Source organism: Pygoscelis adeliae, unplaced genomic scaffold (genome assembly GCF_000699105.1).
Source record: "Pygoscelis adeliae isolate BGI_AS28 unplaced genomic scaffold, ASM69910v1 Scaffold127, whole genome shotgun sequence".
Lineage (NCBI taxonomy): Eukaryota > Metazoa > Chordata > Aves > Sphenisciformes > Spheniscidae > Pygoscelis > Pygoscelis adeliae.
The window spans coordinates 2695861-2707178 of record NW_008825208.1 but is presented as its reverse complement, the minus strand read 5'-3'; positions in this window follow the sequence as shown (position 1 = coordinate 2707178).

The following is an 11318-nucleotide window of genomic DNA, read 5'->3' as shown; positions in this document are numbered from 1 at the left end:
AGAAACTGCTGAAGGAGAAGGTGAATCGAGCCAATTTGCAGAAGTGAAGGCCATCCAGCTGGCTTTAGACATTGCTGACCGAGAAAAGTGGCCAGTGCTCTATCTCTATACTGACTCATGGATGGTGGCAAATGCCCTGTGGGGCTGGTTACAGCAATGGAAGCAGAGCAACTGGCAGCGCAGAGGCAAACCCATCTGGGCTGCCGCACTGTGGCAGGATATTGCTGCCCGAGTGGAGAACCTGGTTGTAAAAGTCCGTCATGTGGATGCTCACGTACCCAAGAGTCGGGCCACTGAAGAACATCAAAACAACCAGCAGGTGGATCAGGCTGCTAAGATTGAAGTGGCTCAGGTGGATCTGGACTGGCAACATAAGGGTGAATTATTTATAGCTCGGTGGGCCCATGACACCTCAGGTCACCAAGGGAGAGACGCAACATACAGATGGGCTCGTGATCGAGGGGTGGACTTGACCATGGACACTATTGCACAGGTTATCCATGAATGTGAAACATGCGCTGCAATCAAGCAAGCCAAGCGGTTAAAGCCTCTTTGGTATGGAGGACGATGGCTGAAATATCAATATGGGGAGGCCTGGCAGATCGATTATATCACACTCCCACAGACCCGCCAAGGCAAGCGCCACGTGCTTACAATGGTGGAGGCAACCACCGGATGGCTGGAAACATATCCCGTGCCCCATGCCACTGCCCGGAACACTATCCTGGGCCTTGAAAAGCAAGTCCTATGGCGACATGGCACCCCAGAAAGAATTGAGTCAGACAACGGAACTCATTTCCGAAATAACCTCATAAACACCTGGGCCAAAGAGCACGGCATTGAGTGGGTGTATCACATCCCCTATCATGCACCAGCCTCCGGGAAAATTGAACGATGCAATGGACTGTTAAAGACTACGCTGAGAGCAATGGGTGGCGGGACATTCAAACATTGGGATACGCATTTAGCAAAAGCCACCTGGTTAGTCAACACTCGGGGATCTGCCAATCGAGCTGGCCCTGCCCAGTCAGACCTTCTACGTACTGTAGATGGGAATAAAGTCCCTGTAGTGCACATAAAGAATATGTTGGGGAAAACAGTCTGGGTTATTCCTGCCTCGGGCAAAGGCAAACCCATTCGTGGGATTGCTTTTGCTCAAGGACCTGGGTTCACTTGGTGGATAATGCAAAAGGATGGGGAAGTCCGATGTGTACCTCAAGGCAATTTGATTTTGGGTGAGAATAGCCAATGATCTGAATTATGTGATGTTAAGTACTAATTATGGTTATAATAGTTATACTAATAATGCACAGATATACTAATACTACTAATAATATTATATGTCATACTAATGTTATTACAATAAGAATCATCCAGACTAACGAGGAATAACTTCAGTGAAACCAGGCGAAGCACAGTGATGATGGTACCAGAACTGACTTCAACATGAAACAATCCAACACCACATACCATCTCCATTTTTTCCTGCCCTGAAAGACTATTATGACAGATGGAGCCCGAAGTCATGGACTAAATGAACTCACCGAACGTTTTAGAGGGATGGCCCACAGACTAAGGGAATGATATCTGTGTGTGTGTGTGCGTATATGTGTATATAAGAAAACAAAAGGGGTGGTGATTAATGAAAATGTATAGATAAAATATGAGACTTGAGCATGACGCAGATGGTATAGAATAAGGGGTGGATAGTGTCCTGGTTTCGGCAGGGATAGAGTTAATTTCCTTCCTAGTAGCTGGTACAGTGCTGTGTTTTGGATTTAGGATGGGAACAAAATTGATAAGGCACCGATGTTTTAGTTGTTGCTAGGCTTACACTAGTCAAGGACTTTTCAGCTCCCCGTGCTCTACCCACTGAGAAGGCTGGAGGGGCACAAGAAGCTGGGAGGGGGCACAGCCAGGACAGCTGACCCCAACTGGCCAAAGGGACATTCCATACCATGGGACGTCATGCTCAGTACAAAAACTGGGGGAAGCTGCCGGGGGGGGCCGCTGCTCGGGGACTGACTGGGCATCGGTCGGCGGGTGGTGAGCAATTGTACTGGGCATCACTTGCTTTGTGTATTATTACTATTATCATATTATTATCATTATCATTTTATTTCAATTATTAAACTGTTTTTATCTCAACCCACAAGTTTTTCTCACGTGCTTTTCCAATTCTCTCCCCCATCCCATCAGGAGGGGGGGGAGTGAGCGAGCGGCTGCGTGGTGCTTAGTTGCCAACTGAGGTTAAACCACGACAACTGGTTAGAAAATATTCCAGTTTTTCCATACACGAGCAACTAGTGATGTTAAATATATTTAGGCTGACTTTTAGAGTAGACCTAACTAGAGATCATCAGCTATTTTCAAAAGTTTTGGGACTGAAATAAAGTTCTGCATTGAAATAAAATTCAGATCTTATTAGGGAAGTATGAATGAACAATTTACAATGTGATAACCAATATATTGATTTGGAGTACGGGCTCAAGTCTGGGGACTCCATACTTCTTAGTTTACAGAGAAAGATTTAATTTTAATGTTGGGGTAAGGAATTGCACTAGATCACTTATTCACAGAACATCTGCATTATGATTAAGTGAAGCTACCAGCATTTTGTTCCTGTCTTCTACTCCAGCTGCAGTTCCACAGAAGTCTAAAGTGTAACTGCTGACTCTCAGGGTATCAATCCATGTACTGGTTGGTGGATCCTGCACTGAACCATTTATGAATGAAAATTTAGTTTAAAAAAATAATTCACTTTCCACTTCTCAGCACAAAAAAAACTGAAATAGGCTGAGGAACCCAAAACTTGTCTTTTTCTGTGTTGAAACTGTTATCTCCCAATTCCTCACAGAATTAAAAAACTGCCTCTGTAAAGTCCAAATCTTCAAATTTGCCAAGAAATTCTGCACTTTTTCCTAATCTAGCTGGTTTTGCATAGAAAAATTAGAAGGCTTCCATGCATGTAAATTGGCTCTGGAATATCAAATGCTAGAAAATATTTTTCTTAATATTTAACCATATACTGTCTTCCAGAGAGAAATCTGAAAATTTCTCTTAAAAATTTGAAAGAAAGCATTTTTTTTTTCATAAACAGAGAAATGTTCTAAAAAAGGGTTGGAAACATTACTGCTAGTACGTCATAATAAGGAAACTACAGATACAGTTTGTATAATCTAATAGCATTTCGCAAAGTATAAATGGCAGATACATATTTTACTGTGCCCAGGAATACAGTCATGACATATCCATTAAGCATTATTAACCATGACTTTCTGGATTCTTAACGTTAAATTAAAATGCATTTACCTCCCCCTGTATTTCCTACAAGTTTTTCCTATGGGTATTACAAATGAGCAGAATTGCCTTTACGCTACATTCAGAACTGTGTTATTTTTGTCATGTATGGTTGCTGCTCTATTTAATTTCTCTTCTTGACACATTATTCAGTACCGATTTTCATCATGTTAGGAACTGTCCACGTTGGTGAAGACTAAAACGCACACCTCACCAATTACGTAACCTGCAGTGTTTTGAGTCCCTGGTGTTCTCCATTACAATGACAGTCTCCTAATCTATTTAAATCACTGATGCGATTTGTACCCTACAGAAAAAGGAGAATGTGAAATTCTGCTTCATCTAAATCACTGAAAAGCTAGAACACATTACAACATGATCTCAAATGTCTTCATATAACTGACACAAATGCTTACTGAAATGATAGCTATTTCCTTGCGTGAGAGAAAATATGAAAAAGTAGTATTATAAAAATCTTTCAACATTTTATGCAAATATGAACACTTCAGTACAGAAATGATTATAAGGTAGAATAAATTGGATAGATGACTTCTACTTTAGATAATTCAGGATTTCTTATTAAGCTAAGTGCAACTGCATGAGAGGAATACTAATTTTCCATATTTTAAAGCTAGTGTCCTGAGAAAACTCAGGTTTGATCCGGAAGGGAAAATCTTCATATTCCTAATTTCTATGCGTACTACAGGGGGAAAAGACTAACTCTAAAACCCTTTTCATTTTGGGGAAAAATTGTTTCCCAGCTGTTTAGAAACTGTAATTATATTAAATCTGCAAAAACCAACACTGTTTCTCAGGATTTTATAGGCTACATGAGAGATGTAAAAAAAGCATATTTCTTAGACTCTAATAATCCAACATTTATTCTGCCCATGGCATGCAGATTCATTATTCCTTTTTCACATCTTTTATTCCACCAAATTATCTTATCTAAGGAAATGCAGATGTAACAGAAATAGAAAATCCAAGAAATACTATCTGCAGCTTCTTCTGTATACTCATCAAGCCATCATCTTACTGCAAAAATGCTTACAAGGTACCACAAAGTCAGGGTTTGACTCTGGTGAGATTTTTATCACTGTACAAAGGGAAAAAATCACACTTTTGGAAAACTAACTTTAAAATTAGCCTCTGGAAAACAGATAACTGATTACTGCAATTTCGTGATAGGAGAGAAAAGTAAAAAAAAAATAGAGAATCCAAGATGAAATATCCAGGCCTCCTGTAAATGTAGTAGAACCTAAAAGAATGCTGCAGCTGCAATATTTAACGTAGTTCTGGAGGGTTCAGGAAGCTGAGATGAAAAAATTTCAAATGCTATGTACTGTATCTTAGTAACTCAGTAACCCATTCTGTTTCAGTCATTGACCATCTCACAGATAAAGACAAGACTAATGTCAGTGTTCAGTTTATTAATTCAGCACCCCACGTAATCATACTTTCCAAGCAGCACAATTCAATACTATCAGCTCTATCTCATATCACAGTATTTTGCATTAAGAAAAAAAAGTCCCACAATCTACAGCAAGGTTAGGCCACAATACTGCCTAAAATATAAATTTAATTATTAATCAAGGTTTTCCCTCATCACAGTCAGATTGGTCTTGTTAGTGAGCTTGCTTTCTTTGATATTAGGTCTAGAAGGAATTTAAAGTTGAAAAACATAGCAGTGAAGAGAGATGGGGACTGATGCTCTCATTCCTTAACTGCTATAAAAAGCTGTACCATCTTTTCAGAGGACTAGATGGAAATGGAGTGTTTATTAAAAAATATATATATGTATACAGCTGTCAATATAAGCCAGATAAGGAAGTCATTGTCTTGTATATACACCAGGACTTGGCCTTGCCAGAAAGAGGCTGACTCGCTTATGAGTATTACTGTTGTAACATATGGAAAGACTAGATTTTCATAATTCAGATGCCCTTTTCTCCTCCTGAGTTCAGCTCAACAAATTGTTAACAGGCATTTCCTTGTAAGACAGAGTAACTTCTTGTAAGACGCAGTGATTCCACTGTTGCTGAATGTTAAGTATGCAACACGCCTGAACTCTGCATTTTCAATGAGAGCAAATGGAGTGCATAAACCAAGACATTACTGCAGCTCTTGATAAGAAAACTGCCAACCTAAAAGTTACAGTCAACATCTTGCCCTTTACTATCTTTTCTGCAAAGGTTACTGACATCTCTTGGGACTTGTTTCGATGCAAGTGAACTGTTCAACATTTTCTGTAAGCTTAGCCATTTCTCTTCTAGTTACTTCACCATCTGAAGAAATGACAGGAGAAAGAAACAGCAAAAGTGGCTAAGCTGTGTTTTCACTTATGCCAACCAAAGAGCTACTCCTGACCAAGAAAATGATGCAGAGAGCATATCTGAAAAAGGAATGAGTCTCATTAGTAAGCCAGATGTATTAAGAAAGTTTCAAAAACCAGTATTTTTTTAATATCTGTACACTGCAATGGAAATACACAGAAGTATCCATGGTCAATCCACATGGTCAATGATGAAGACTAAGAAAATATTAAGGTGTTGTTTTTTTTCTTAAAGTCACATTAATTAAAAAAAGAGGAAAAGAATGAAGTTGAGTGAAAAGACCAAACAAGAAAAATGTTTGGATCTATGTATAGCAGGTGAGAAAAATACAGGTGTTCCTCATAAACTCTGAGAAAAGGTGTGCAATCCCACAGACATTTCTGGTACACATTTTTTCTTCTAAATTCGGAGAAATTATGTGATAAAAATGGTGTAAATTACACAAAACTTAGGTTCTCAGACAGCTATTTGAATAAAAAGAGGTACATGATTTATTTAGGCTTCTAACTTCTAGAAGGAGAGACTGTTTACCTCCAGGTTTCATGTCTGTTCTACTTCCACAGTCCTTATGAGACTCAGAGATCCAGACGATGGTAAAAATTTTGCCCAGCTGCTGACATTTCTGTTTATGATGGACAAATGGAATTGTATTTAACTATCTGTCTTGTCATGTTACCTATGAATAAACCATTACAAAAAACCTTATTCCTCTCCCTTCTTCCTCTGTCAATTATAATGTAAATTTTCATTGAAACTTATGTTGTATTCTTAGCACATTTCATTATAAAGAATTTATCCAAATAATTTTTTCTTCTCATATAACCTCCTTTGAAATAGCAAAATATATTTTAAAGTTAATATAACCATTTTTCTTTTTCATCCATGTATTTTTAAATAATGTTAGTCACTCCATTTGGTCCCTGAAAAAGTTCAAGTCACTGACAAAACACCGTTATTTGGGAAAGCTTATATAAACAGACAAGCCAGATAAAGGCATTTTCACAGTTTTAAAACAAAGAAATAAAGGAATGGAAAGATTATATAGCTTGACAAAAGCTATGGAGGAAATTAAAATTGGGAATTTAATTTAGATCCAATAAATCTTAGGCACATCTTGTAACTGCAAGACAATCCAATCAGCTTTCCTTTCTAAGCACAAAATAGAGAGGAAAAAGAAGCAGCCTGATGTTGTCCAAATTTAAAAAACTATTGTGTGACCCTTTAACCTGGGTTTACCTCCCACTGTCTCCAATAACTACTGGAAAATAATCTTCCTAGCAAAAGGTCTCCAAAAATTAGGTTTTTTGAACAAAGTATATTTGTTTCTGTATGAAAGTCTAAAAATGTTTAAAAAAGCTCTTTTCTTCTAACAAGTACAGTAACAATTCTACCTTTGTGAGGTCTACCAGCAATTGCAAGGCTTTAATCAGAGAACCAGTGAGAACAGCTACAGATCTACATAATGCAGAGACAACAGTATTACAAATAACATTCTCACATTTTGATTTTTTTAAGTTTCCACCAAGGACATTATCATTGTGTTCTTCATCATTGGACGCATTGCCTGCATAGAGATCCTGCATAGAGGGTCTGAGGAGCAAATTTACTTAGTCGAGCACAGCCATGGCCCAGAACACATTGTAACTTCAGTGGCCATCTTACAAGGACCAAGGATTATACTATTTTCCTCATCTTTTTCTGTTTCAGCACCATTTTTTTCAGCACTGAAAAAAAAAAAGTGTCCAAAAACTATTCGTTGCAAAGTTGAAGTAAAAGCTACATTCTTTCTTCAAAAACAGACATCATCCCAAATACCATTTTCCAAGCTCAGGGCACTTCTGACCACAATAAATGCTGTTGTGTTTGCCAGGGAGAGAAGGAAGAGGAGTATTACATAGAAATGTATGTACACCCATCTCTAGTGACAACAGTGTACAAAAAGGTTTCCTTCGTTAGCTGTTTGTTACCACTTCTAGTAACAGTATAAATGCACTTACACCTGGAGAAAGAATAATTTTATCCAGGCAAAGATCTGTCACGAGTAACATATCTGGTCCCTTTGGATCTTTTCAGTGCATTTTGAATCCATTTGTACTTGTCTTATTTTACATGGACCCAGGCAACAAATTCTTCTGTTCCCTTCAGCAGCTTTTAGACAATGATGTCATCTCTAACAACAGCTGTGTTTTGTTCAGGCTAAAGGATACCACTTTCTCTAAGAAGAAATGCTTCCTACAGCCTCCAGTCATTCTTGTTCATTGCCTTTGAATCTTCTCCAACTGGGCTACTCTGCACTGTAACTCAGCACTATGGCTTCACTCCCACTTTCCCAGATTCAGAAAGAATAACGTATATATTTATATATTTTTAATTCCTTAATTGAAGCAAACAGTGATAAATGAAACACATTTCACTCTATTTTCCTTGGAAGTCAGTTTTAATTTCATCTAACACTCTCATTCAGGACATTTTTCTATGCCACATTAAGTAATTTGGTCATGTCTATAGGTCACAATGATTCAAAAATTCATCACCAGGTATTTCTGCATCTGCTTGAATGACATTTTCAGGGATGTTTTTAGTGATGTCACTCTCTTATAGTGACTCAAATGACAGATTATATTTATCTGAAAAGTTCCAAGCAAGCATCTAAGCATGATTCCTGAAAGAAAATGCCCAGTTATGTTTTCTAGCATTTTAAATTTCAACACTTACCCAGTCCATCAAGTCTGTGTTGAAACTCAGCGAAACTTATTAATGTCTTACAAAATAATTCACTTAGGCCAAAGAGTGTTCCTGTAAATAACGTTGTAGGCTGCTCCCACTTGACTGTTATTTTCATTTATGTAGAGACCTACTTGTATTAAGGCCACTACAAACATTTTTGAATTGCACCGGTAATGCAAAAAAAAAAAAACAAAAAAACCCTGAATGTACCTGCTCGGTTACCTGTGAGAAAAGAAAAGCATACATTTTCTCACAGAAGGCTATACACGATTTTCATCTTCACATGACAATGAAAGGCAATTTACCCCCTATTGACAGTGTGTTGGATTCTGCCTAGAAATTCCTATTTTATGATCTGCTCCTTATGCAGAGGACTGCAATGCTTGGGTTCTATATTAACTGAAGGTGTCAGTAAGAAGAAACTCCGGTAGTGTACATAAAGCATTGCTACCTAGAGATCATGAATGTGCAGCCATAATGATGACATGTTTTACAAGAGGTGGTCTCTAGGGAGTTTTATACTATTGCTTTCACAGATGCTTCATTCAATCAACAGATCACAATCCTTTAACCTGGCTAACAACTGAGAAGGCTGAAACCCCTCTAGGGTGAAATGGCAGAAGTGTCATTGCTGCAACAATTTACCTTTATGAGTCTTGGAAAGGAAATTCTGTCTCCTCAGTGTCAGGTATAAAAGGATCTAAGACTAAATATACTTCAGAGGTTTCTGACTGAAATCAAATATCTGCACACGAGCTGCTGAATCAATTTGATGTTTTTTTCCTAGTGTGAGGCAGCATTTATTTTAAAGAGATGTGTTGATAATATAGTAATACCTGCAGGATTAGTAACTATACCGGAGAGTGTACCTTGTACAATAGACTACATGTGTTTCTGTAACCCATATGAAGTCTTAGCACTACTTGTATTGGATTCAGGTCCCACAGATCTGCTGTGAAACATTCTGCAATAAATCCCAATATCGTGTACTCCAAAGAGCTACAAATGTTCTGTTCACTAGACAGCAACCTCTGCCACTGCGCACAAAATGAGTGTGTGATGAGCTCATGCCCTTATCTAGAGTCACTGGTTTAAGCCAGAAATTTGATCACATGATCTTTGGCCTGGCCAAAAGACCCACTTTGTCCTTACCATTACTTTTCCAGTATGTGCTGATACACTGTTGGACATACAAGAAATAAGCAGTAAATATATAAAACATGTATGTATACAGGCTTTAACCCTATACAGAAATTACAATTTCTCTTTCTCTTTAATTTGAAATATGGTAGGGTTTCAACTGATTCAGACAGCAATTTTGTTACCATGACTATAGGAAAATGGCTACTAGCTCATATACAAACAAAACCAACATTTATCTAAATTGAAGAATCTGCACCTGTCAATTTACAGGGTCCTCAAAAAAGACCTGATGGACAGCTCATTATTTTATGTCTCCTTACCTCCTCACCTATTTCTTTTTGCAGCCCAGCACAGAAAGCTTACTCTCCTCAGTTGCTAGCCACAAGAGCTTTATTTCTCAAGCAACACTGAATATGACATGCACAATGTTCATTAATTTGTCTAGGTATTCTACTTATTTAATAATAAGAAATATCACAACATGGTTTTTAAAAAGATCTTTTAATTGTCCTTCCCAAATGTTAGGAAAAAAGGCATGTAAAAAGAAAATATTCCATTTTGATACTTCCATCTTGACTAAAAATTGATGGCTACATACACTCTGATCTCATTGTAACATACACTGTGCAATACAAAAAGATTGAAAGTAACCAATAATAGTAAAAAGATGTCCAATTTACTTCAGATTGAAATTTTACAATTTTCTTTTTTTGTATCTCTAATCTAAAATCATTCCAATTCCAGGAGTGGTTGGATGAAAGACGATTTAATTTAAATTCAGGCATTATTAATAACACATCTACAGTATGGTAAAGAGTTTCATTTAATAACATGTTTTCATTTATAAAAAAAAGAATGTTGACAACATTTTAAGTGTTTTAGAGATTGTATTGGATTTGCTCTTTCTGCTCTATCATGTTCCTATTCTAATTTTCACTTTCATAACCAGACTTTACAGAGTGTCTGTAAAGACTTCAGAATATCCTCAAAAATATATATATTCTTCAAGCCACAATCCAGTAACATTGGTTCTAGAAAAAAAAAAAAATGCAATGGAAACGTGTGTACAGCACAGGATAGACAACAGGACTAGGACCCAACAGATCTAGCTCCTATTCCTGTCTCTAAACTATGGAAAAGCTGTGAAAAACCCAATTATTTCTCAGTGACACTTTTCCTACTTACATTTATTGCTGATTTCGTGTGAATTTGGATGGATTGCCTCCCAAGTATTTGCATAAAACAAACTCAAAGGTCCCTAATGGTGTCTTGGGCCTCCTTGTCACGGAGCAATTCAGTATAGCCATTAAATCTGTGTGCACACCATAAGCAAATTTCAGCACCAATTATCATATTACTTCCATTTTCTAAAAGAGCAGCAATGATTATATCCTGAGTTAAAAATGACACTGTCAATTAATTGCAACATTTATGCAGTAAATGATACGGTGTTTCCTCATGATAACTACTATCCAAATAACTGGGCTAAGACATCCATATCACATCACCATCACATAAAATGAAGGATTGCTTTGAAGAATACATGCAATTTTCATTGCTTATTTTGAAAGATTAGTGCAAAGATTTTTTTTTCTTTTAATTATTGTATCTACATTTTAAGTGGTGCCTGTTGATAAAAAAGAGTGCAAGACTGATTTAAACAGTGCCTTGAATGATCCCTTCTTTCCTTGTTTTTTCTTTTTCTTAAACAAACTTCTTGTATGTTCCTGTTCTCAAACTAAGCTCCTTCCTAAGTGGCCTTCCTTTGGGATCCACCCGAGAGTGCTGAGAGAGCTGGCGGAGGAGCTAGCCAAG